The following is a 27709-nucleotide window of genomic DNA, read 5'->3' on the forward strand; positions in this document are numbered from 1 at the left end:
GGCCAGCAGTAGATTAAAATTATATTGACCAAAGTGTCTTCACAACTTTGCCTTCCCCTCATCTTCCCCAATCAGCTTGAGAACAAATACCATCACACACAGCTACATACCACTATTCAACTGCACTACTGCTTCACCCAGATAGCAGTGCAAATCCCAGCTGCTGCCAACCTCCTCTGAACATACTGCCAAGGTGTGATGTAGCAGGTTGCCGGAGGGTCCCTGCATCCAAGACCCGGCTCCTCCTTTCTGGGTTTTACATCAGGCCTCAAGTGCCTTAAGGGCAGGAAAAAGCTGCCCCTCACCGCTCTGAGGAATCCCCCTCTGACCACAGGTTCCACGTCCTAAGCACCAGATCATCCCAGCAAAGTCCTCCCCCTCTCCTACCCTTGTGGAAACCAGGTCAGTTCACCAGTGTCCCAGGAACAGTTGGGTTTGGAGGCTATAAGGGCAGATAAGTTGGCAGAGATACAGTAAGAAAGAGACAAGAGGAACACATGCACATGCTCCTTCATGATCAACAACAGTAACAGGCAGCCATTGTGCTACAGAGGGAAAGATGAGGCCAAGTGACCATTCTGCAAGTCTAATTTGTCCATAATTTGCTAGGCTAATTTGACCTATTTTGTTGCCATGGTGAATGCCTAAGATCAGCTGCTGTTATTTTTCTATGCACCTGGACAAAATTGAACACCATACACAACACAGCAAACCAGGCTTGTTATGGGAGTCTGACAGCAAAAGGGGAGCAAAGCAAAATGTAGAGGGACAAGAAAAAGAACTGAAGGCACTGAGCACTTCTTGTTATCAGCAGTTTCTTTTGTTCAAGAACTACTTTCAGCATCATTCCCATCATGCTTCCCAGTTCCATGAAACCCAGAGGCTGTGAAACTATTCTGCCTGGAGGCCCTGCTTGATTCACACCTAGCGAAGAAAAGGTGCTTTAGAAATGTGCTTGATTAAAGAAAAGCAATCTCCACAGGTAGTAACCACAAAACCAGTACAGGTTTCCCTCACCAACCACAGTTTTGAGTAGCCACACTTAACATTCTATATACCATTTTGGCTACCACAGTATACAGTTTTGCGTAACCATGGTTTTCCATGGCCATGCATCAGCCTGCCATTTGCCATTTTTCCCATAAGCCTTTTGTCTTGCCAACCATGGTTTTGCCAACCACAGGAACTTTCAGGAACCTAACCCCAGTGGTTGGCGAGGGAAACCTGTATCTGATTATACTCAAACAGCTTCCAAAGCCAGCTTCCTCATACACATGCCCGTATTCAAAATACAGATGCCTTTGTCTTGCCAAAGAAGGTAGACATTATTGTACATGATCCATGGAAAGCCACAGGGAGAAACTGAGTTTCTCTGTATTTAATGTGATAGCAGGAGCTGCACCCTCCTGATCTTTCTTTCTAAACTGAGAGAGAGAGGGGAGAAAAATAAATAAAAATAAACCCAAGTACTGTAAACAATGCTGGATCAGACTGTAATCATGCACTGTCATGTGCACTAGGGACCATTTATAGGAAAGGGGAGGGGGTAGAGAAAAGCAGTCTCTTCAATGCAAGAAATTACTATATGCTGCAGTTGGAGAACTCTGATACCAAGAATCCCTCCCTCTCCTGCCTGTACAGTCCTGCCAAGGAGCCCCATAAAATTGGCAGAGCTACAACCTGCTAATATGCCAATGCACAGTCTCAATGCAGGGAGGTTCTGGTCTGCACTGGTAAACAGGTGCCTTATGCAAAGATGCTCTAATGAACAACGACCGAACACCAACTGCATAAGTCACTCTGCCATCATTTGTTTAACTTCTCATCACACTCTTCTCAGGAGCTTTCCACTTAGTCTGTAAAAACTCCCCAGCAGAAGGGTAACACAGTCTTGACTGAGGAAAGCCAAAATATCCTGCACTGGCTAAACTCAGTTTTCCAGCATCAAGAGGGATGAGGCAACAGGAAAAGGGGCAGCAGGAGTGAGAACGCCACAGCTTCAGCAGAACAAGTAACCTTGACCAGCCTGTACTTCTTAGAAGTTTCCCTGCTCTGTGCCATTCATCTCAGGTCTCTCTTTCCTCACTCATTTGAATACTACAGCCACTTGTCTTCAGTGATATTCCCATTCAAAACTCAGCTGGATTTGAATCTCCTTTCCCACCGACATATTATACAGAGTTCATGCTAAGCAGTTCCAGATTGGCTAAGGGCTGCTTCTTTTGAATCACTCCAGCTTTATCAAGAATGGTGCTGGGCAGTTGTCTCAGCTTTCAGATTTCCCACTGAGCTACAAATTGTGATGATGATGTTGAAACAGCAGCTACCAGAATGACACACTTGCAGACTGGAGTCCTGTGCTGTGCTGCACCCTGTCCCTAAAATCCTGCCAGTATTCTTCAGCATTAGGAGTATACATTATTCTCTTGCTTTGGCTTTGGCTACAAGGCAACCAATTACTTCTGTGGTAGCAGTTTTTGAACAGAGATTCTTACATATTAGAAGCCAAATAAGATCCACCAATCTATTTCATATAAACTGACAGTAAAACGGTGTTTCCTCTTCATCTGGATCAGATTCAAACTGGCAACAAGTAAATGTAAATTCTGTTACCCAAACTGAATTCTGTTCTAGCTAGAATTTGATTAGTTTGATCTATATCGGACCTGCAGCTGGACTAGCAGACTACAGCAACTACCCCGTTCAGGACACAGGAACAGGACTGCTAAGCAAAAAACACCAGGTTGTCTTTTCAAGCCAAAAAGCTGTATGGTTTCAGGAGCTGTTTTCCTCTTTGTCCCTGTTGACACTGTTACACAAGTGCACAGCAGTTGTGTAACAGACACAGAAGGGCAAGTTACACATTTATTCAGAAGACACTTTTAAACTTATCTAGTGTGACCTTTCCAGGGATTTGTTAACATTGTCTCTTTTACCTTTTTTGGAACTGGTTGGATTAGCTTTTAATGAGTCAGGCAGCTGCCCCTGGCCTGCAGCTCTGAATCTGGTCAGGTTTTCCTCAGAAATCTGCCTCTACTTGGGGAGACTGACTGGGTTTGGCAGCATCATGGGGCACTCGTACGCACTCTCAGGTTTCTCTAGCTAATGATATTCTCTAGGTTTATTTCACTCTCGCAATGTACCACGACAATTGACGTTACTATTTTGCACGTAACGCGTTTAAGACTCATAATTGATGAACGTGCTATTACTAGTAAAAGACGTTAGAGGACACCTCATAACAATTTTACCCTCTTGACCTACTAGTACTAAATTACAGCAGGGGGCAGTTTAGGAATGATTGGTTTACTTTTTCGGGTGGCTTTTGGTTACAGTCTTTCCATTACTCCAAATTTTCTACCGTTCACCCATCTATTCATTTTCAGGCACTATCCCTGGGTGCTCTCCCTGACAAATCTACTAGCTTAGTCAATTTGGGGGAAATGGGTTGAGGCATTGGGGTGCGTGGGGTGAGATGGTGGGATGGGACATTGGGTGAGACGGCAGGCAGCATATGCCCTCATAAGCAGCCAGCACATGGTGTCAGCCAGGGGGTGCATGGGGTGACATGGTATCTATTTCTCCCCCCCACCCCACCCCACCCCCCACAGCCCTCACCTGCAACTTGGAGGGGACCCCCGGCAGCCAGCATAAGCCACCATAGCAGCCAACATATGGTGTGAGATGCAGGGTGCATGCTTGCCATTTTGCCTCAGGGAATTGGAATTTGGAAACCATGGAAACACTTAAGACAGCTTAGCTCTTCCTTAGCGGGCACCGATCGGCAGCCTAACCATACCCCTACCCAACACCACCCACCCGCTGTACCTATTTTTTCACCGCCAACACTTAGTCACAGTCCTGCCCTCTCGTCCAGGACCATTTCCAGACAACCCCACCCACCATCCACAAAGTGTGACAAATTGGGACCACATTCTTTTCATTGAGCACATTTTTTGTTTTATTTTCATACGCAATCAGTCATCATTGCATCTTCAGAATTAAATTGCAAATGGCTAACTTTTCCTTTGTCCTTTTAGGGTCTCTCTCACACAGTCTCCTCATCACATCAGCTTGCAAAGTTATTCCTTCATGATTCTGACAAGTTAGACATGGTTTCATCTTCCCATAGCTGTCCATCGTTTTCCTCCGAGTCTAGACATAAGTCTCTGATAGTCTCCAGATGTAACATTTCCTCTTGTTCAAATGCCTCCAAAACTTCTAGGATTTCCCTCAGCATTGTCCACTTTGAGAATAAAAAGCTCTCATGGAACTTCATCAAGAGGTTTAACACTTCATACCCAGTGTTGATCAGCAGGAGACTTTTCTTTTTCAGAATGTGCATTGTCCTTTCCAATCTGTCAGAGGCATTGAAGAGCATGCTGTCTGCCTTGCTGAGGCCCCCGGGTATGGGTGAATTTGTAGGGCTGGATGAAGCCATCTTATGCTGCAGAGTCCAAGGAAACACTGTCTGCCTTTTGGTGGGATATGTTAAATCTGACAGTGCCATCGACATTGTCAGTCAGTGCCATTGTCCTATCAGTTATCCTTTTTGCATGCCAATTCCAGTTTCCTGCATCTCTGGTTACTACGATCCAGGTGTGCCTAGAAACCAGAGGCAGGTAATTACAGCAGAATTACCTGCCTCTGGTTTCTAGGTGTAGCTGATACAGCATTAATCCCCTTTTTTCCTTTGTATTTTAAACCTTTTACTTAAGAAACTTTGGCTTCACACTTGGGCTGCCTAGAGATAGAGACCATTTTTTTTTCCAGTTCCTGACTTCATGTCCCCTCCTCTCCCCACGGTCTTGTGCTAAAACTCCATTCTTCTTTAGGCTCCTGACTAACTGAGCTCCCTCACCCACCCCAGACCCATCCCCCTATGTCTCGCATCCACAGCACCCCTCCCTTCTGCATGGAGGATGACCTCTTCCCTTCCCATACCTCCCCCCAACAAGCAAAATCATTAACGTGTCAACCCACAGACCCCATTATCAAGAAAGGTATCCAAAACGATTTCTCAGAAAGACTTTATTGAATTCCAAACTAATATGAAATATGAAATGAAATTAAAAAAACATCCAATTGCAGTTACACAGCACACTCGCCCACCTAAGCAGCCATTGTGTGTGCCACCAGGCAATTTCTGACCACAGCCCCCCTTCCGCTGTTTGATTCATAGATTCGTAGATGCTAGGGTCAGAAGGGACCTCAACAGATCATCGAATCCGACCCCCTGCCTAGGCAGGAAAGAGTGGTGGGGTCAGAGGATCCCAGTCAGATGCCTATCCAGCCTTCTCTTGAAGACCCCCAAGGTAGAGGAGAGCATCACCTCCCTTGGAAGCCCGTTCCAAATTTTGGCCACCCTTACTGTGAAGAAGTTTTTCCTGATATCTAGCCTAAATCTCCTGTCAGTTTGTGAACATTGTTCCTTGTTCCCCAAGAGGCGCCCTGGTGAACAGAGCATCTCCAATCCCTTGCTGCGTCTCCCTCATGAATTTGTAGGCAGCCATGAGATCACCTCTTAGCCTTCTCTTGCAGAAGCTGAAGAGGTCCAGGTCCCTCATTCTCTCCTCATAGGACTTGTCCTGTAAGCCCCTAACCATACAAGTGGCCCTCCTATGGACCCTCTTGAGTCTATCAATATCCTTCTTGAAGTACAGCGCCCAAAGCTGGACGCAGTGCTCCAACTGCGGTCTAACTAATGCCACATAGAGGGGAAGCATCACCTCCTTGGATCTATTTGTCACACATCTGCTGATGCATGATAAAGTGCAGTTAGCTTTGCTGATGATTTCTTCACACTGACGACTCATGTTCATCTTGGAGTCCACAATGACTCCGAGATCTCTTTCCACTTCTATGCTGCTGAGAGGGTCACTTCTCAGCCCTAGGTGCAGCACTCTGCACTTGTCCTTGTTGTATTGCATCCTATTATGTACTGCCCACTTTTCTAACCTGTCCAGGTCTGCCTGCAATCATTCCCTACCCTCCAGAGTGTGCACTTCACCCCACAATTTAGTATCATCCACAAACGTGGACAGAGTACACTTCACACCCACATCCAAGTCACTGATGAAGATATTGAAGAGTACAGGTCCAAGGACCGAACCCTGCAGGACCCCACTACCCACATCCTTCTAGGTCGATACCAACCTGTCTACTACCACTTTCTGGGTCTGACCACTAAGCCAATTTGCCACCCACTGGACCATGTAAACATCTATGTCACAGCCTCTTATTTATGAGAATGGGATGAGATACTGTATTGAAAGCCTTGCTAAAATCCAAGAACTTAGTTTGCTTGAATGTCTAACCCCCGTGCCCCTCCCCCTCCATGTCTCGATGTACATCTGGCAGCTGCTCTCACTTTCCTCATGTCTTGGGCCCAAGACTCACTGAAAATTTCTCCCCTTGCTTCACAAATATTATATAGCACACAGGCTGCCGCTATGAAAGCGGTGATGTTCTCTGGCTCTACCTTCAGCCTGTAGTTCAGTGACCTCCAACAAGCTTTCAGGCACCCAAAGGCACATCTACAGTCATGCAGCATTTGCTTAGGTGGTAGTTGAAGGTTTGGTTTTGTGGGTCAGTCACTTGCCCCCTGTAGAGCTTCATGAGCCAGGGCAGGACTGGGTAAGCTGCATCAACAATTATGAAGGGTGGCACTGAAACACCCCAGATGGCAATGTCCTCCATTCCTGAGGCATATTGGCCCTTCTCCATCATCCCAGGCAGTAGTGAGTTTCGAAAGACAAGTGCATCATGGGCACTTCCTGCCCATCCTGTTTAAATGCTAGTAAATCTTCCTTGGTGATCCACTATCAAGGAAGCTTGGAGAATGACTGCTTGGAGAATGACTGCATTCTCCAAGCAGCTTGGAGAATGACTGTGCAGGAAGCCACACTGAACTAATCTGCCACTTGGTGCAGGCTTGTTCAAGCGGCCAGTTTCATCATGGCCATGGCAACTTGATTCTCTGGGGCAATGGGCTTCCACATGACAGTTTTCTGGCGCTCAATGTGTGGGGACAACATACTATGTGGAGGAAGGTGTCCCTGCTCATTCTTAATGTCTCTAGCTACTGATAATCATTCCAAGTCAACATAACAATGCATTCCCACCAGTCTGAGCTGCTTTCGTGTGCCGAGAGCTGGCAATTGTTGCCATTAAGGTATAGCCAGCAAGCCAGTATAGCCTTATGAGCCCTCAATTCATCTTCTTCCAAACGTGTCAGCACCTCGTACAGTCCTTTCATCAACCTGTGCCTTGAGCCAGACATCTGAACGTGTCTTTGCAGGAGTCTGAACAGACTTCAGCTCAGTCCCATAAACCATATAGTTTCCTCTTCTAGAAGCAGACTTCTGCGATGTGACTCTTCTATGGCCAGCAAGATTATTGTTTTCTTGTTGCTTAGTCCATTAGGAATAGAGGAAGCTATATGTTTAAATTTAGCAAGTAGTCCACAGAGACAGTTCTGGCTGTCCCTGGTCCCCAAAGCCTGCAAAACTGGTCAATTTGTATGAAAACACTCGCACCATTTACGTGTCAATAGCTATCTAACCTAGGCCCTGTTACAGTGCCCTACTGTGTCCTGCTTTGGGTTAACACAGCTTGACACGGCTTTCTAATATTATAAAAGCCTTAGTCTGTCCGTCTGTAATGCTTTGTTCACACTCTGATTGGTTGCCTTGGCAGCCAATCAGAGTGGTCTGCACAGACAGAGAGACACACAGCGGAGCACCGTCATGACAGCAGGGCACATGATGGGATCCAGTTCTACAATTTCTACTGAAGGACATGCAATAGACCACTTGGTTTACATTGTGCACCAGACCCCCTTGCCCCCCCACTGCAAAAACCATGATCACCCTGTGGAAACTGCCCGCACGGGCTGGTTATAGCTATGGACTGCTTGCTGATCAAATGGAAATGGTTTTCAATCAAGCTCATTTCTAAAAGGGTCTGATTTTCTCACCTCTGGTGATTTACCACTGTTTTCACCAGTCATCAGCACAATTTTTTTTTGAGTATGTTTATCAATGCCAACGCCTAGACTCACAAAAGGAAAAATGGCCACAAATGTCTGGAGACTGAACCAATCACACCTGTATTAGTATGCATCTCTTCATAAAAGGTTAACAGGCCTCTGCTTGGAAGATATATGCAAGACCAGGGCATAAAGGAGCAGGTTGGTCTGCAAACACTCTCACCTGGCAAGGTTGGGCTATGGAGGAGACAGAAAAAGCCACGTCTCTTGGAGGAGATGCCAGATATTCACAAGGCTGGGGACCAAACTGGGCTCATGCAGAAGTTGAGGCACTGATTGATATTAGGGTTGAAAGCAAGGTACTTACACAACTGGAAAAACTGAAGAAATAAGACAATGTATGTGACTATTGCTGAACTACTGAAGGAACATGGCTACAATCATGACTGGGAACAGTGTCAGAGTAAGATCAAGTCCCTAAAGTCTGCGTTCCATCGTGTCAAGGATAACTCTCATTCTGGGGCTCCACAAAGAATGATCCCGTTTTACAACAAGCTGGCTACCATCCTTAGAAGAGATGCTGGAGATTAGGCCTGTGCAAATAGGAAACTCTTCAATTCGGAGTTGGATTTGGCCAATTCGGATGCCAGAGATTTGATTTGGAGATCTGAATCATTTTTCCGATTCAGTTCAGCCAAATCGCTTTGGAAGATTTGGAGCCGATTCGGAGATTCGGCCATAGGGTATAATGGGGAATCAATGAAATATCTATAACTTTGTTGTCTTTTGGCTGATTCAAATGAAACTTCCAGGGATGGTAGCCTCTGCTACGAGCATGACATGTGCCATGTTTCAAGGTGTTAGGTGCAGGGGTTTCTGGGAAACTGCACCTCAAAGTCCTGAAAGCAAAACTCATGTCACGTGTGTGTGTGTGTGTGTTAAGCCACAGCAGGGTGAAAACTGCAGGGATGGTAGCTCGTGCTGAGGCCACAAAGCCTGCCAAGTTTCAAGGAGATAGGTGCAGAGGTTCTGGGAAACTGAACCTCAACCTGCTGACAAGCAAAACTCATGACATAGGTGACACTGTGTGTGTGTTAAGGGAAAGGGGGGTGAAAACTGCAGGGATGGTAGCCACTGCTGAGGCCACAAAGCCTGCCAAGTTTCAAGGAGATAGGTGCAGGGATTTGGGGGAAACTGCACCTCAAGCTGCGGACAAGCAAAACTCATGACATGGGTTACACTATGCATGTTAAGGTGCATCAGGGTGACAGCTGCAGGCCTGCTAGCCCCTGCTGAGGCCATGAAGCCTGCCAGCTGTCAAGGAGATGGTGCAGGGGGGTTCTGGGGCCCTGCACCCCTAGCTGCTGACAGGCAAAACTCATGACATGGGTGCTTGTGCAACTCACTGTGTCTGCCTTGAGGCAGAAGCAGTTCCTGGCTCTGTATTGATTCTTTCCTCTCCTTAGTTCAGGGGCAAGCAAAATGCAGCCCGCTGGGCCATTCTATCCAGTCCATGAGGCCCCTAAAAAATTTAAACAATTAATACTTATCTGCCCCTGGCTGCCTGTCATGAGGTTTGGCAGCCCTCAATGGCTTGTCAAACCTCAGTAAGCGGCCCTCCGCCTGAAATAATTGCCCGCCCCGCCTTAGTTTGTGGTTTTGTAGGTATTAATCCTTGCTCATTAACACATTATCCTCCCTAGCTACTGTGTATTGAGGCGGTCCCTGAGTGAATCATGATTGAGTGGTAACACAGTTGCTTAGCAGCCAGGCCTGCAGTAGTTTCTCCCCCACCCCTCCTGTGCCCCAAGACGGACACAGTTGCACAAGCACCCATGACATGAGTTTTGCCTGTCAGCAGCTAGAGGTGCAGGGCCCCAGAACCCAGAAGCCCTGCACCTATCCTTAAAAGCTGGCAGACTTTGTGTCCTCAGCAGGGGCTTTTAGGCCTGCAGCTTTCACCCTGCTGTGCCTTAGCACACATTGTCACCCATGTCACACGTTTTGCTTGTCGATAGCTTGAGGTACAGTTTCCCCCAAACCCTGCACCTATTTCCTTGAAGCTTGGCAGGCTTTGTGGCCTCCACAGGGGCTAGCAAGCCTGCAGTTTTGACCCCACTGTGGCTTAACACATACACGTGACATGAGTTTTGCTTTCACGGATTTTAAAGTTAAAAACTCTTAGGGGTGGTAGGTAGGTGTAATTCACGGGGGGTGAAGGTAGAACCTGGTGAGGGGGAGAATATGTTGGGGTGATTTAGAATCCGTTGAGAGGGACGTTGATAACACGGGTTGGGGAGGCAGTTGGTAAAGCTTGCAGAGGGGGGCTTTTTAAAATACTTGGGTGAGTGGGATGCAGATGATTACACCACATTGGGTTTGCAGTCGCTAACACCTCACAAGACCCTTTTTTTTGCCTTTTCTAAAGCTACTCCTAGTACTGCAGCTGTGGTTCCTAGACACTCAACAGCAATTAACAATGCTGACCATCAGTGTAATTATAGAGGACATCAAGGAAGATCAAATGAAACCATGCTGGGGCTACTCATTCAATTGTGCCAAAGCAGATTTATGAGTGCTTACCAAATGGCTGATGACATTAGGGCCATCTTTGCTAGGCTATTAAGGTGGGAGGAATCCAATTTCGATAGTATTGAGAGCAGCACTAAGGAATTCTTAGATATTGGTAAGGATTTCCATAAGGATGTTGATCAGAGAGGGCATCTGGAGACAACGTTTAGACAGGAGATTTTCAGACACATTGATGATGGTAACACTGAGAATAGGCCAATCAAATCCACTGTGCTCTCAGGTCCAAAAGACAGCCATGCCTCCTCTATCCACAAGAGGAAAGCCCCATTACACTTCAGGGATGAAGCGGAGGAGGATAGAGAACAGCCCCAGGGGGGCATCTTGTGGGGCACCAGGTTCTCATGTGTAAAGCTTGAGTGTAGCCAAAGATGAGCAAGGTCCAAATAAAATGTCAAGTCCACAGGCAGTTAGTAGTGCTGATGCTTTAAGGGTTTTCTTACTTCTTATTACCTTTTATTACTATGTAGTCAATGCATGTACCTTTCTTCATTTTCATTACCTGGGCATATATGGGAAGGCAGGGGTGATGGGATTCTTTTGATTTTCCTGTGGTGGTGTGTGCGTGAGGCAATGCTGCCTCATCTGCTCTCACCTCCAGTTCTGAACTCAGAGTACCCTTCTCTCTTTCATGTCTCTGTAACATGACATTTGAAAGGGGGGGAGCGGGAACTGGCAATTTAGGTTAATTTTTTGCCTCTTTCTTCCTATTGGTTTAACTCTTTTAGTAGTGGTTGGGTAACTTTGACTGAAATAAATTTCACCAAAGGACTTTTCAAAGTGTGCAGAACTGTTTACTTGCAAACAAGGAAAAGCATAAATTCCCCTTTAAACTCAGCTCCATTCATTCTCCAAAGACTCCAGAATGTGCTTTGCCTAGTAGACAACTTTCTGTCTCGGTGTCCAACCTTGGGGCTTTCCGGACCACACTACCAGTCCACAAGCGGTCCCCTAAGTGTTATGGTGTCATGCAAGTAGCAATCCAGCCCTAATAGTGTCCCAGACTTCCCATACTCAACCCACAGAGGTTCCTGTGCTCTCCCTGTCATCCAACCCAAATTCTACTGGGAGCACCATGGTCACCTATGCCCACACACAATGCAGTTTTAGGCAGCATTGAAACAAAGCATTTCTTTATTCATCACAGACAAGGTAAATGGGATGGTCTGGGAGCTATCCATCAAAAACCCAAGGAAGGTGTGCATGCCTGAAGGTATCTCGTTCTCTTCCTCCAGTGTTAGGTTCAAAGACTGCTGCCTGGGAAGAGCTGAAGGGGAATGGATTTAAGTCTTAAAATAATTCTCCTCCTGGCATCAGTCAAAAGGGAAGGTCAGAATACATCCCCACGCAGGCAAGCTGCACAACAGTGCTCCCTCCTCTTAAATACCAAGAAGTTTATTTGCTGCTTACATATGAAATAACTGCACAATCAGGACTGGTATCAAAACAAAGCTCCACTTTATCGTAAATCAGGATTAAGATTAACCAAAAATAGCACAGAAAACAAATGGTAATGATATGAGGTAGAATCCAGTTTTATTAGCTTATAACAGTCAAACTAGGCTAATGCTGTTATATAGGTACATGAAATTGTGATCAGAGACAAAGGGTTATTGACTGTAAATGCAACCTGGAGTGAGAGGTCTCACTTTTCAGTGAGTGACATCTTGCTACATAAGCAATCCTATTTTTAGTGCACTTATACATTTGGCTGGCTGTAAATGGTATTAACCACAGGGCACAGTTCAACATCTTCCTCATTAAGGATCCAAGATTGATGAAAGGAGGAAGCCTAGGAATACAAAACAATTATGTGGTTTTTCATGAGACTAACTTCTGAGAATGGGGTGGAATATCTTAATTCTGAAATGAAGACACCAGTCACTTCAATGTCAAATCAGTTTTCAGCTATTATGCGCAAAGAATGCATTGCTTTTGAGGGTGACAGTGTGGTAAATATGAGAAGAATAATAGAATTTCAAACACTCTCTGAAAACACTGCAGGTTTAGAAAAGACCAAGCTAAAAGATATAACACTAACAAATAAGGAACAGAAGTTTTACGTGAACATTCTTTCTAAAATTCATGTTCAACAAATAGCTGGAAAATGGGGCAGTGTAGTTTAATGCTAAAAGCACAAGAGAGGGCCTCAGCCCTGAAGCAAGTACATTTACCAACAAAAATAATATAAAAACTTTGAGCTCACCTCTCAAAAGGGGTGACTCTGTAGAAGTTGCTACAGGCAAAAGAAAAGAGGGAGCAGCTTGTAAGGCTAATGTAAAGGCGAATACAGTCGCGCATACTTCTCTGTTAAAAACACCTGTAGAATACTCTTTAGATGCCGACAAATGTGACCTTTCCATGTTGTCTGCCACTCACAAGAATATGGAAGGTATTCTTTACTCTGAAAAGGAGTTTAAGAAGCTACCCCGTCCCAGAAGAAAACATAAAACAGATTATTCGGAATTTTTCTTTAGTCAGTGAGGCAAAAACTTGCAAGAGGAGGAAAACATGAGATGAGTGAGTCTCCAGTTAAGAAGAAAAAAAGATAAAGAGAAGTCAAATAGTTGTGACAATGAAAGCAAAAATGGACAAGAAAACTATGACTTCCTCAATGTCTTGATGTCACATCCTGACACTTGCTGTGTTGGAGAAATACTGGATGAAAACTCAGTTTGCAGACCTCAAGAAGTTACAGCAGCTAATGCTTAGATGTACAAAACATTAGAAACCTTAAAAAGGTATTTTCAGATTTTGCAGGAGGAAGACATAAGTAATATTTTGATTACAGAGGAAAATGTGCTAGACGAAACGAAAAATTAAAACATTAATGTTGTAATGCTAAAGTCTGAAACTGCTGAGACCTACATTGAAGCGGTAATAATGTGTGAAATAGTACACTTCCTTAAAAATTAAATAGCAAGAAAGGTAGATGAACCAAGATTACAAAGCTTATTGTGGTTTGATTTAATTAGAGTGATATTAGATTTATTAATTCAGTTTAATTAGAGTGTAATCAGAATTATTAATTGAGTTTACTTAGAGTATAATTATGCCCCTAAGTACCTCAGAAGACATACCATGACTGAAAACTTCAAAAAAGTCCCCACTGCCTGAAATCTTTTGATCGAGTCAGGAAACTTTGTGACCCAGACAGACAAGTCTAAAATCACAAACGTGTTCATTAGAGTTATAATTAGAGTTCAATGGGAGTGTAATTAGAGTTATTAATTCTGTTTAATTACAGTGTAATTAGAGTTATTAATTCAGTTTCATTAGAGTATAATCTGAATTATTGAGTTTAATTAGTGTCAACAGAATTATTAATCGAGTTTACTTAGAGTGTAATTATTCCTCTAACTACCTCAGAAGACATACCATGACTGAAAAATTCAACCTGTCACAATCAGAGAGTTGCTTATACTAACCCCCACTCACTCACACCCCACGAGGACTACATATCCAAAGCTTGGCCAGGAGGAAAAGCCAGCCTCATCATATATATTCTTATTAGTAATGCTATCAAAAAGTGTATTGCTATGAAATAATGTTAGAGCACGTTGCTATCATACTTTACAAATAGGAGGAGTAAACAAAAACTTCTCAATCATCAGAGCGATTGAGATGTGTCACTTGGAAGTGCTTGGATGTGTGAAAGCCTTGTTGACGGTCTTGCAGAAGAAGCTGGGGGGTAGGCAGGTGGCCTTTTTCCTAGGACCATCAGGACCAGAACAGTGATCAGCACACCAGCCATGACTTGTAGATCCTGTTGGTTTTGTGGGCGACTTCTTTGTGATTCTTGCTTAATCTTGGGAAGCACCCCAGTGACATTTCCCACAGACCGGTGAACTTGTCGGATGAGTTTCTTGATCTAGTCTAGGCAGACAAGGTTCCTTGGGTGAATTTGATATCTTTTATTAGACCAACCCAAATGGTTGGAGAATAGTTATTAAGCAAGCTTTCAGGTTCAAAAACCCCTAGTCTATGCATTTGTTCAGGATCTTCATGATCTGATTGGCTCTGACATCAGCAGCCCGGTTGGTCCTCCCAACTGTCCTTGGGGCCGGGGTAGCAATCAGAACTGGAAAATCAAACAGATGCGAGTGAACAATAATCATTCTTTGAAAGGTCCAACTTTTGTTGTGTTGTGACATAGCCACACCATTGCTGAAGCGGCATGCAAGTGTCTGCATCCCTCGAGGGGACCTGAGAGTGCCACCTCAAATAGAGGAGAGTGATAGCTCCTGTTAGCATGCTCTGAATTGAGAAATGACCTTACCTGCAGCACTTTACCCCCTGCCCAAATCAGCCTGGCACTTTACCCCTCCCCCAAGCCAACGCACCCTACACAACACCCTTCAAAGTCACAAATGTAAAGATGACAGCTACAGAACATACCTTGTGTAGAGGTGGAGGTCCCAGGTCTCTCCTCCTGGTGCTTGGAGCCCACGCAGGACATGTCACTGCATGCACCACTGCGCTCTGAACTCGAGTCACAGACAGCAGCGCTTGTGGCCAGTGTGCTAGGAGAGCTGCTGACACTAGTGGAACTGCCTGGTGGAGAGGATGGCCTGGTGCTAGTGGTTGTGGATGTCCGTCGTTCCAACACGTCCATAAGTCGATGCATGAATTGATAGTTGACTGTGCTTGAACGGGGTGCCCAAGAGCTGTGCCCTGGCAACATCCCTATGGAACTTGACGCGCAGCAACTTCATCTTCACACTGCACTGATGAGGTGTTTTCTTATGGCCACGGTCCACTGTTCTGCTGGAGATGTCACAGTATATGTGCCAGTTCGCTTTTGAGCTGATTACAGATTGGTGAAGCACCTCTGGTTGCACCTATACATGCACAAGGCTCTTAACTTCTTAGATGCTCCATGCAATTCTAGTCTTCTTTGGTGCTATCCACTTGGTCTTCTCATGTTCTTCAGCCATGTCTGCTCTGTGGGTGTACCCCCAGGTCTTCTGGGGCATCAGTTTATAGAGTTCTGAGTGACCTACCCTTGGAACAGTCACCCCCAGCAAAGCAGTACATTTTGCACAGAGAAGTAGCCAAATTTGGTCCCAAACCCAGATGCCAATCAGGGTTAATTTTGGAGCACTCTGCTTGCTCTGTGTAAAAATTGAGAGTATATTTCTCAGTGCAAGGTGGAAAGAAAAAATAGCACCCCACTATGCTGAACTATGAGGAGTGAAGCCCCTGGGGTGGACCACCCTTGTCAAGCACATTGTGTTAGGTGTAGGGTGACAATGGGTGGCAAAGGGTGCAGGGGCAGCGCTAGCATGGGCAACTTCCTTTCCCTTCCAACGCAGCTTGCACATTTGGGAGCCCATGTGACACCCTACATTGGTGAGGGACCTAGAGTGCCTCATGCTGAGAGAACCCCTTTCTGTGGCTGCCAGGAAGGGGGGAGGGAAGAGGCAAGAAAGACCCAAGGACCAGGCTTGGCAATGGTTTAGTGGCTAGCCATGGCAGGGTGCACCCCTCGGGGTGCCTACCTTTACCATCCATGACTTGGGGAACAGTTGGGGTGGCCAAGGGAGTCCCTAATTAAAAAACTGAAAGAAATTTCTGGCTGCTGGGTAAAGTGACTTTCGATGCTTGCAGAGATGACCCTATCCAAAGAAAGCCAGGGTGCATGCTAGGGGGACCTCAGGGACCAGGGGAACAAAGGTGGGGTGCTGCTTTGGGGAAACTTGAAAGGATGGCTTAGCTGGCCCTCACACGCAGCTTGGAGGTGGTGTCAAAAAGTGTGGAGGGGAAGGAGGCAAGAAAGACCCAAGGACCAAGCTTGGCAATGGTTTGCTGGCCAGCCAGGGCAGGGTACACCCCTTGGGCTGCCTACCTTTGCCATCCATGACTTAGGGAACTGCTGGGGTGGCCAGGGGAGCCCCTAATTCAAAGACCAAAATACATTTTTGGCTGCTGGGAAAAGCGACTTTGGATGCTTGCAGGAAAATGTGAAAGGCTAACTTGGCCAACCTGCACTTGCAGCTAGGAGGGGACCCCAAGGACCCCTAAATTCACAGACTGTGAAAGGATGTGTAGCATAGGAGGGGAAGAGAAGCTGTGAGTAGAAAACCCCAGGGAAGGTAGCTTCCTAATGACCTGTGCAGACTTGCAGGAGCACCCTGCAGGGAAGCCGGATATAGCTTGGTCTGTGGTGCCAAATTGTCGTGGGGAGCTGGGTTCTTCCTGGGTCACCACAGTTGTGCCTGGGAGAGATTAGGAGACAGCATCATAGTCTGCTGGGTTGATCTGTGTCATGGGGAAGCTATAATGCCAATGTGGGAACTATATGGGTGAACCCTGGGCTCACCTTAAGTCTAGCACACCAGAAAGGGTGAAGGACAAGGCATGAAGCCTCTGAGGTGCACCCTTCTTGGCAAACACATTGAGTTGGTTGGTGCCAAGGGCTGTCAAAGGCTGCAGGGCCAGTCAGCCAGCAGTGTAGGACATTCCATGTTACACACAAAATCAGGGAGGGAACAAGAGTGCCTAGCGCTGCGATAACCCTGTTATTGTGCAGTATAAGAGGCACTTACAAAGGGAGGGGTGGATTTAGATCCAAGCACCAGGATTGGCAAAGGGTGCATTGAGTCATGCGCAAGGGCAGAACATGGGGTGAAGATGCTGTTGTCACCTTGGCCAAGGCAGTGGCAGGCGGGGAGGGGGTGTTGCAAGATTGTGGATTGGACTGAGCTGAGACTTTGCTATCATGAGTGGCCACCATCCCTGACTTGCCAGTCACTACCTGGCCCATTTCTCACTTAAACAGGGTTTTGGCACTCTTTTGGAAAAAATGGCCAGGGCAGCACCAGCATGTTTGCAACAAAGGTTTATTTTCTACCTTGAAAATCCTGTAATGGTTGCTCTTTATGTAACTTATGGTGAATAAATCATTAAAGGTTACTGATATAAATTATGAATCTTTCCCCTTTCCTTTGGTATATGCCATCAATTGCAATTATTTTTGAAATGGCAGGAAAGGTCCTTTAACCAGTACTGGGAAACCCAAGGAAGCCCCAAGCAGCAACAGCATGGCACATGGGGGTGGGGAGGGGAAGAGATAGAATAGAATTCCTTGGGGCTCAGTGTCAGGGGTAGCTCTTATGACAATGTGGGAACTGCCTGGGGACACCCTGGAACTAGCACCCAAGCAGGGATGACAGATAAGCCGTGAAGCCCCTGGAGTGCAACCCCCCTTGGCGGTACTGAGGTGTGGCAAAGCATGCCCGCCTGTGCAGGGCCAGCACTGTCAAAAAGGGGCAGGGGGGAAAGGCAAGAATTACCTGAAGACCAGGCCTGGTAATGGTTTGCTGACCAGCCATGGCAGGGGTGCACCCTCAGGGTGCCTACCTTTGCCTCCCATTACTTGGGAAACTGTTGGGGTGGCCAGGGGAGCCCCTAATTCAAAGACTGAAAAAAATTGTTGGCTGCTGGACGAAGCAACTTTGGATGCTTGCAGAGAAAGCCAGGGTGGATGCTAGGGGGACCTTGAGGACCAGGGGGACAAAGGTGGGGTCTTTCTTTGGGGGAAATGTGAAAGGTTCGCTTAGCCAGCCCTCACCTGCAGCTTGGAGGGGACCCCAGGGACCCCTGAATTCACAGACCATTAAACAGTGTGCAGTGCTGGATGCAGCCCACTGCCAGGCATTCGGGGTGCAAAAAAGCATTACTGAGGAGTGGCAAAGTGTGCAGGGCCGTGCAGGGCCAGTGCTGCCACAGAAGCAGCTGGCAAAGCAGTCGGCAAAGCAGCCAACATTGTAGGGACCCCATGGGACACCCTACATGTTGCCAGGATATGTTGTGAGGTGAGGTGCACCCATAGGTGTGCCAAGCTGTGCCTTCTATATCTTGGGGACTGTGTGGGTGGCCAGGGGAGACCCAAGGTCCAAGGAGGAAAGAAGAGCCTGGTGTGGGGTGCTGGGAAAAGGAAGGCCCAGCCAGCACAAGGAAGAGGGAAGACCCTGGGTTGCACTTCCCTTCATAGATTTCTAGGGTCAGAAGGGACCTATTAGATTGAGTCTGACCCCCTGCTCTGGGCAGGAAAGAGTGCTGGGGTCAAGTGATCCCAGCCAGGTGCTTGTCTAATCTCCTCTTGAACACCTCCAAGGTAGGGGAAAACACCATCTCCCTTGGAAGCCTATTCCATATTTTGGTAACCCTCACTGTAAAGAAGTTCTTCCTGATATCCAACCTAAATCTACTCCTTCAATTTATGGCCATTGTTTCTAGGAACACTGAGGGGTGCCCTGGTAAACAGAGTATCCCCTATTCCCTGCTGACCCCCCGTGATGAGTTTGTGGACAGCCACAAGATCACCTCTCAGCCTTCTCTTGCAGAGGCTGAAGAGATTCAGGTCCCTCAGTCTGTCTTCATAAGATCTTACCTGCAGGCCCTCAGCCATACAAGTAGCCCTCTTCTGAACCCTTTCCAGGTTACCCTCCCTTGCTAGAAAAGGTACAGGTTTGCAGACCCTGATGATAACTGTAGGAGCACGTAATCTCAGGCTAGGTGGGGGAACCAGAGAGGGACCCCTTAATTGGCATCACGAGCATGGGTGTTACTGAGGGCGACAACCACCTTGGGGGCCTTCTCACAAAGTATTCCATGGACCATCTCTGCCTTTGGCTCAGAGCATTTCTCACCTCAAAGGACTTTAATGAATAGTCACTGATCACCAGTCACTAACCCTTGAGAAATGCAGGGCAGGACACCCTACATAAATTAGGTAAAGTCTGCATAATAACACCATGGCACACAAGAACTGAACAACCACAGAACCACCCACCCACGCCATGGCTGCCAACACAGGTAGGAGCTCAGGGTGGACAATTCAGCCAAACTGCCCCCAAAACCTCATTCAACCAAGCCATCTTGCAAACAGAATGTGTCTGCCACTGCTGCAAACATGGTCACCCACTCCTCCACCCATAGCCATTCGAAGAGTGGTGCTGATGCCAACACCCACAATAGTTATAGTCCCACTGTGTTCATGGTCCTGAACCCCTCACCCCTTGCCAGCACTGCACCAGTTCAAATACCCTGACCACCAGCCACTGTTTCAGGAACAATACCAAGAAGCAGAATGCCAGACACCGATAAGTTTCCCGATTGTGGGGTACTTTTCAAGTCTTAAAACCCACTCATTTTTAGCTGAGATTTCGGAATGGGTTAACTGTCGAACGTCATTTCCACTCCCAGCTGTTCCTTACCCGTCAACATGCGATGCAGCAACACAGACCGAAGCACAATACTATCAATCAGGACAGTGACTGACTAGGTATTTAATATTAAAGAGTTGTGGAAATCTCGATTATGCATTAAGCTTGGGTGAAAAGAAAGCAAAATTCCTTTCGTTCTTCCTTTCTTTCACAGAAAGCAGCAGCACAGTACTATTCACAAGGCATCATCACGATTTGTACTTTCTATTTTTGACAGAAGTGAAAATGACGATCTCCAGTTATTGGGTGCAGGACTATTGTTTTGTAGTTGATTATTTCATGACCATTGTTGCTTGTTTGTTGTAACTTAAAATTCTGTCAATAAAAGTTTTAGTTCTGTACAGTTGTGTTTGCACCGCAAATCTGAACACCCTTTGCTACTAGAGCAATGGTGTGTTTCATAATAGGATTGCAAGAGGTGTGGGCAGATGAGGGCAACGTGGATGGGCCACTGGATGGGGGTTTACAAAGACCTGACTGGAAGGGAGGACAATTGGTTGGACAAGAGGTACGAGCACGTGTTTCTGGTTGGGGCTGGGGCTGAGAAGCGGGTGGGGAGTGTGAGGGTCTCATCTCCTTGGTGGTCCCACGGACACCCACAAAGTACTGCCAGTGCCCCAGTGTTGTGTACTTGCCCCAACAGTGCCCTGAAGCGGTGAGCTGTCAGCAAAGCACTCATTGGAAGTAAGTGCAGAGAATTTAGAAAAAAATATTCGCAATTACCACATGCCTAGAAGTGGGGCAGAGGGGGTGTGAGGGTCTTGTCTTCTGCTAGGACCTTGGTGGTCCCCTGGGCACCCCCCAAAGTCCTCCGAATGCCCTAGTGCTGTGTGCTTCCCCCAACAGTGCCCTGAACCAGTGTGCTGTCAATGTGTGTGGTTTACAAAGCACTGATTACAAGTGAGTGCAGACAATGTAGAAAAAAATATTCCCAGTTACCACATACCTAGAAGCGGGATGGGGGTAAGGGGGAGGTCTTGTCTCCTGCTGGGACCTTGGTGGTCCCCTGGGCACTTCCTAAAGTCCCGTAAGTGCCTCAGCCCTGTGTGCTAGCAGGAAATGTACTAACCGAAAAAGGATTCAGTCCAACAAAAGATTAATTTTAATTAACCTGATTCTTGAACTGCCTGACCCCTAACAATTTTGATTCTTTCTACCTGGTGTGTAGTGGTCACATTGCAACAGAAGTTACATGCATTTCACAGTGAACCCAAGTGGCACCTGGTGGACAAATCATGGCAGAACTGGGAAAATGGGGATTTTAGCTGTGTGAGAGAATACACATTATGAAACTTTCACAATAAAAATAATCCTGCTGGAACAATTGGCCACGCTAAAAATAAAACATATTGAAGGTGGTCTAAGTTACCATGATAAATCGAAATCTACCATGATAAGAAGACGTCAACGAGAATTTTCACATACGACTAACCTAGCGAAAGTGATTTTTTTCTGTCACTTCGTGATGTGTATGTATCTAAGCAACACATAACGTGTACAAGCACCCTTCAGCTTTATCAAGAATGGTGCTGGGCAGTTGTCTCAGCTTTCAGATTTCCCACTGAGCTACAAATTGTGATGATGATGTTGAAACAGCAGCTACCAGAATGACACACTTGCAGACTGGAGTCCTGTGCTGTGCTGCACCCTGTCCCTAAAATCCTGCCAGTATTCTTCAGCATTAGGAGTATACATTATTCTCTACTGTCCAGTTAGTCCATGGTCTTTAGGATTTGACTACAAGGCAACCAATTACTTCTGTGGTAGCAGTTTTTGAACAGAGATTCTTACAGATTCTTACATATTACATACAAGATCGTTTCAGGCTGGACATAAGGAAGAATTTCTTTACTGTCCGAGCCCCCAAGGTCTGGAACAGCCTGCCGCCAGAGGTTGTTCAAGCGCCTTCATTGAACACCTTCAAGATGAAACTGGATGCTTATCTTGCTGGGATCCTATGACCCCAGCTGACGTCCTGCCCTTTGGGCGGGGGGCTGGACTCGATGATCTTCCGAGGTCCCTTCCAGCCCTAATGTCTATGAAATCTATGAAATATTAGAAGCCAAATAAGATCCACCAATCTATTTCATATAAACTGACAGTAAAACGATGTTTCCACTTTATCTGGGTCAGATTCAAACTGGCAACAAGTAAATGTAAATTCTGTTACCCAAACTGAATTCTGTTCTACCTAGAATTTGATTAGTTTGATCTATATCGGACCTGCAGCTGGACTAGCAGACTACAGCAACTACCCCGTTCAGGACACAGGAACAGGACTGCTAAGCAAAAAACACCAGGTTGTCTTTTCAGGCCAAAAAGCTGTATGGTTTCAGGGGCTGTTTTCCTCTTTGTCCCTGCTGACACTGTTACACAACTGCTGTGCACTTGTGTAACAGACACAGAAGGGCAAGTTACACATTTATTCAGAAGAAATTTTTAAACTTATCTAGTGTGAACTTTCCAGGGGTTTGTTAACCTCTTCTCTTTTACCTTTTTTGGAACTGGTTGGATTAGCTTTTAATGAGTCAGGCAGCTGCCCCTGGCCTGCAGCTCTGAATCTGGTCAGGTTTTCCTCAGAAATCTGCCTCTACTTGAGGAGACTGACTGGGTTTGGCAGCATCATGGACTTTCTGCAGATCTAGATCAAAGTCATTTAGCCTTCCTGAGCTAACATTCAGAATCCCAGAGAGTAAAACATTAGTCATTCAGGTGCAGTTTGTAGCTGGGTAATTTTATTACTCCCTTCTGTATCTAGAGCTTTGATAAATTTGTAGGACATTAACAGACCTGGTTCTGAACTCAGTGAGGCAGTTTTACCCTCTTAACATAAATCTATTTTCTCCACTGCAGTCATTGTATTACCTTGGTGTGAAGGACGGAAGAATCAGAAGACTCCTGTTCCTTTCAGACACACAACAGTGTTACACCCCAACTGACTGGTGTATTCTCTCTTCTTATGCTGACTGCCAACCCCATGCTAAAAGCCTGCATTTTCACAGGCTGGACAAAAGAGTAACAGTAGAAGTTAGCTCTCCCAGCCAGTAGGCAGCAAGCATAGCTTAGTTGTTTGGGTGATGGGAATACTTCATAGCACACCAGCATCCACCTTGATAACCGGGCAAGAAGCAGTCTTGATGAGTTGCAGAGGGAGCCTTAGCAATGCAGCCACTATCATTAAAGGGACTAAACAAAGAGAGCCAATTCCTACTTCACAAAGGTGTAAAGTAAGAAGTCACAAATTTCACGGACTAGATGCCTTCAGGAGGACTGTCTTCTGTAAGAGGAAGGGAGAATGCAGACCAAAATTAGCTGCAAGCCAGACTGCAGGATGGGGGAAGCTTGTGAATAAAAAATCCCAAGTACAGATTTAAGTGTGCAGCTAGTCTCTGGCCAGACTAGGGCTATCCTGTGCTACTGACAATCTAAACATGCATTGGACTCCCAGACTTTCCTATGCAAAGTGGACAGTAAGCACAAAAACACCATCCATTGGGTCTTTAAGCTCTGCCTAGGACAGGAAGTCATGTCCTAAAAATACACGGATGAATCTGTAAAGTTAATTTGTCTTCTGTTTTCTAAATCAAGGTACCAGGAGGGTTGACAGCCTGATAATATGTATTGTACCCTGGGCCAGCAAATTAAGAGAAAGCATTGGCATGGGATGACAAATCCCCAAATAAATTCCTGTAAATTATTAGCAGTCCAACATACGGAGTGATCAGAGTGCATCCAGTTCCAATGCCACTTGTACTCCTTGTCATCGGTCTGGGCACTCACCCTTAAAGTCTAGTTTAAGACTGTCTCCCTAATCCTTTGGCTACTGCTATTTTATAAGTAGTTCATGAGGACAACAGCCAGGGTTAAACACCAAGATCAAGACAGGGAACTGAGGGGAGAGAAAAATTGCTGCATTTACTCATTTCTTTTATAGCATTAAAATGAACTTCCACAGTGTTCTCTTCAGCCATGGGGATCCAAGTTAAATTTTGTTGGCATATCCTGGCAACATATTTTGATCTAAAAATCCAAGGAAGCTCACACCCTTTGCTGGAAGAGAGGAGGATTCATCCTTTGCTTGCTTTCATCCCAACATTATGCTTCAGGCCTCAGCCACTTGTCCCCCTCTCAGCCTCCACTTTGAGTCTTCCTCTCAAGTGAATAGCTCAGGTTTCTCCAGCTGTTTGGGAATGAACCTGACCTGTACTAGAGTCAGGTTTCACCACTTACACATCAAGTTCTAGATGGCAAGGGAAAACACTGGCAAGACTCTGGTTACTCTTCATCCTGTGGGAGCTTGAGAAAAGTCTGTGCATCAGATAAATTAGCACTCCTTTGAAGATTTGATTCATATTTGGGCAGTCATCTCTTGTACACATACAAACAACAACTGTTTCAAAAAAAGAAGGCAGAAACTTCACAGACAATGATGATGCTCACTTAAGGGAGCTTTCCTGCTCACCAAGAAAAAGTGAGAAATACATTTCTAATAGAACAACCCCCAATCCACAGAAGCATGGAGTAGACAGACACACAAGTGCAGCTGTAACAGTTCTGTTCACAAATCATGCCTTTTGGGTTTCAGAGGCTGCTAGATAGTTTTGAAGGAGTAAAGGGGGCTTCAAAGCAGTTTACCTGGATAACATTGTTTCTGCTTGCACTCCTGAGGGGTCTAAAGATCTAAAGCATCTAGAACAGCAGTTCTCAACCTCTTTAGATCGTATTGATGCTCAACAGACTCAAGGCACCCCAAGGCAAGTGTCAGATCTTAATTTTCAATTTTTTGTTTGACTACAGGAAAAGAAAAGAACAATTCTTCTGTAGCAAAGTACTCTGAAGGACCTCAAAAGGCAAAAGTGCTCTTAACCCTATGGATTCCCATCTGAAATCTCTGGGCTCATTCTGTGAATCATGTATGCACACCTAACAGTGCTACCACAGCAATGGTGCCCTACAGCACCCTTGAAAGGATATGTCCTTCTACCTATACCCTTGCCATGATTTGATTTGACCATCTGAATTAGTCAAAGTTTCCTACAACAGATAAATCAACTAATCCAACTCCCTGCTCAAGGCAGGATCATCTCTAACTAAGCCATCCCAGTTAAGCATCTGTCTAACCCACTTTTAAAAAAATCTCCAAAAAATTCCACAACCTCTCTGGGTAGCCTGCTCCAATGCTTAACCATCGTCACAGTCAGAAAGTTCTTCCCACCTAAATTTCTTTTGCTGCAATTTAAGGTCATGCTTCTTCTCCCACTCCCTGCCCCTGGGTCTCCTGTGGTCAAAGAGAATAGTCTACCTCCATCCACTATATCAGTGGTTCTCATCCTTTTTTGTACCAAGATCTATTTATAAACACTGATGGCCAGTCCTGACCTAGTGCCCCTCACTCCTGACCAGCTGCCCCCTGTCCCCAGGTCCCAGCCCCCAGCGTGTGGGACAGGGGGGCTCAAGCCGCCCCTTGCAGGCTGGAACTCTGCCAGCCTGCAAGGGAAAAGCCATGGTTTCCCATGTTTTTCTCCTTTAAAGGAGAATCCATTTTTAAAGTTTGTTTGCTACCCTTTCATATATTCTCGTGTCCCACTTGGGTCATGACCCACAGGTTGAGAAATGCTGCTCTATATAACCTTTTAGGTATTTGAAGACTTATCAAATCCCTCCCTCAGTGATTCTTCTCCAAACTAAATAATCCTAGTTCTTTCAGCCTGACCTCATAAATCATGTTTCCCAGGACTCTAATCATTGTTGTCACACTTCTGGAGAGATCTAGCCAGTGAGATAACCATGTAAACCAGAGCTGACCGTGAAAAGCCCATCCCTCAGAAGTGTCTGTGCAAGTAGGTTGTGTTACCAAGTTCTCATTTTCTTCACAGGCAGTGGAGAACTGGGAGCAGCATGATCACAAGGGAGAAATTAGTTCCTGCCAGAAAATTTGGTTGGGTGAAGGCAGCACTATTATGTGAACCATGATGACTTATCCTCCATAGGGGAGGAGCAGAACAAGCACTTCCACTTCTTTGGACATCAGTTGCTGGTACATCAAAGGAAGGATAGACTCAAGCAAGGCTGGACAGACTTATAGATAAGGTGGAACACCTGGAAGCAAGATATTTAGGCTCTATAGCACAACCAAGCATTATCTCGATGTAGCCTTTGGCAAGGCATTTAATCTCCATGATACAAATGGGGAATACAAAGCCCAGAGAGACTACCTCAGAGATAGGTTTGGCTAAGCAAACATGTTCATAAAGCACAGAGATCCTTAAATGGAAGGAGACCTAAAAATAAAAGTTGGATTAAATATTTTTTTAATTATTATGACCTTAAAAAGTTTGTAAACCAGTATAAAAGCACACACAGGAGGTTTGCTTAGTAAGAAACTGCAATTTTCCAAATTAGATCGCTTAACACTACAAGTGAGGAAGACAGTAACATTTTTTCCAGAAGAGTTTCTTTGAGTTCTGAGGACTTATCAGCTAGCAAGTCCAGAGATGTGACAAATTCATCGTGCCTACTTGAACAGTGCACGACCAAAAAGTACATGAGGGAGAATTGCTCCCTGTTACTGACCTGGCTTAAAAATGCTACTGTAACTCTAAGTCTCCAATTTCCCCAGAAACACTTTTCTGCTTGGGGGACTTCAAGATTAAGAACTGCACACACCTCTTTAACTTATTGGGGGTCTTGAACTTGTTAGAAGAAAAGACAAGGAAGTCATCGCACACAGTCATGTAACCCTTATTCTTTGTAGCAAGATCAAGGTGTTTAAGGAAGTTCAATACTCAGCAAACATTTATACAGTCAGGGCACACTTTCAAAATGTCATTGAAGAAAAACAAAAACAAAGGCACATACATCATTGCACATTTTCAGGGCCAGATCACAAACAGACTGCTGCATACACATCTTCACCCATGTATGGCATTAGAAACTGTGGATATGAACTAGCAGCAAGATTGTCACAAAAAAGCAAATATAAAAACTACAGTGGACACAAAGGGCACAAAGCAAGCTCAGAGTCTATAGTTAGATACACTAGAACTTCTAGGTGTTCCCCAGTGTCAGCCAAGTGGATGTTGTCCGTGTTATTTTCAGAAGATGCAATATTTAAGAACAGGCAAGGAAAAATCCCTTTTCTGTAGCTTCAAAGCTAGGTAACCCAACAAATGCAGCTACTGCATTTCTGTCCCCTGCAGCAACAGCTTTTGATCTCAGGATTTCCTATGCAATTCAAGTGAAAGGTTTACAACTTTCAGAGCACAGAAATGAAATCCTCATGGCTGTGTGACTTGTTTACTATCAAAGTGACACACACCCTACAGAGCCAAACACCCATATAGCCTCCCTCAGTCATGTGCAGAGAGTCACGCAAGCCTCATTTTAAACATAAAAAACAGGGTCCAAAGATCAAAGCTGAGGCACTGTCTGAGGAGTTGGCACTACTATGTAACCCTCTGCAGGGCTGGTATGGTGCTACACTGTCTTGCCATGCAAAACTATGGTGCTAGTATCTTCCCCCACTTCATAATAATTAAAGAGACAATAAAAATGTAGTGCTTTAGCCAGCTGCAAAATTAGACCACCAGCTAACAAGTCACTTGCTTACTATACAACCAGGACACCCTTTTCTATAAACACCTGTGTGTAACTAATTAAAATAGATGTAGCACTGAGTCACTAAAGGGTTTAATCCACATGACAATAATATTTACCCGTAAGTGATATTTTACAAACATGGACTAATTAATCCCCAACAGCCCCACCACCTCTACACACACACCTGCAAAGGCAGCAGTATTATTATGTCTGTGTACAAATGGGGAACCAGAAATGAAGAAACTAGCACAGGGCCCGAGGCAGAATCAGAAATCAGCACCTCTTAAAGTCCATCCCTTCC

The 27709-nt window shown here is 45.5% G+C and overlaps 1 protein-coding gene across 3 annotated transcripts in view; it reads right to left on the reverse strand.

The window, feature by feature from the left end:
* The window catches only part of LOC102575752 (uncharacterized), a 38355-nt gene that overhangs the window by 8877 nt on the left and 1769 nt on the right, over positions 1-27709 (reverse strand). The gene's annotated exons all lie outside the window — the stretch shown is intronic.

The sequence above is a fragment of the Alligator mississippiensis genome, chromosome 13 (assembly GCF_030867095.1).
Source record: "Alligator mississippiensis isolate rAllMis1 chromosome 13, rAllMis1, whole genome shotgun sequence".
NCBI classification, from domain to species: domain Eukaryota; kingdom Metazoa; phylum Chordata; order Crocodylia; family Alligatoridae; genus Alligator; species Alligator mississippiensis.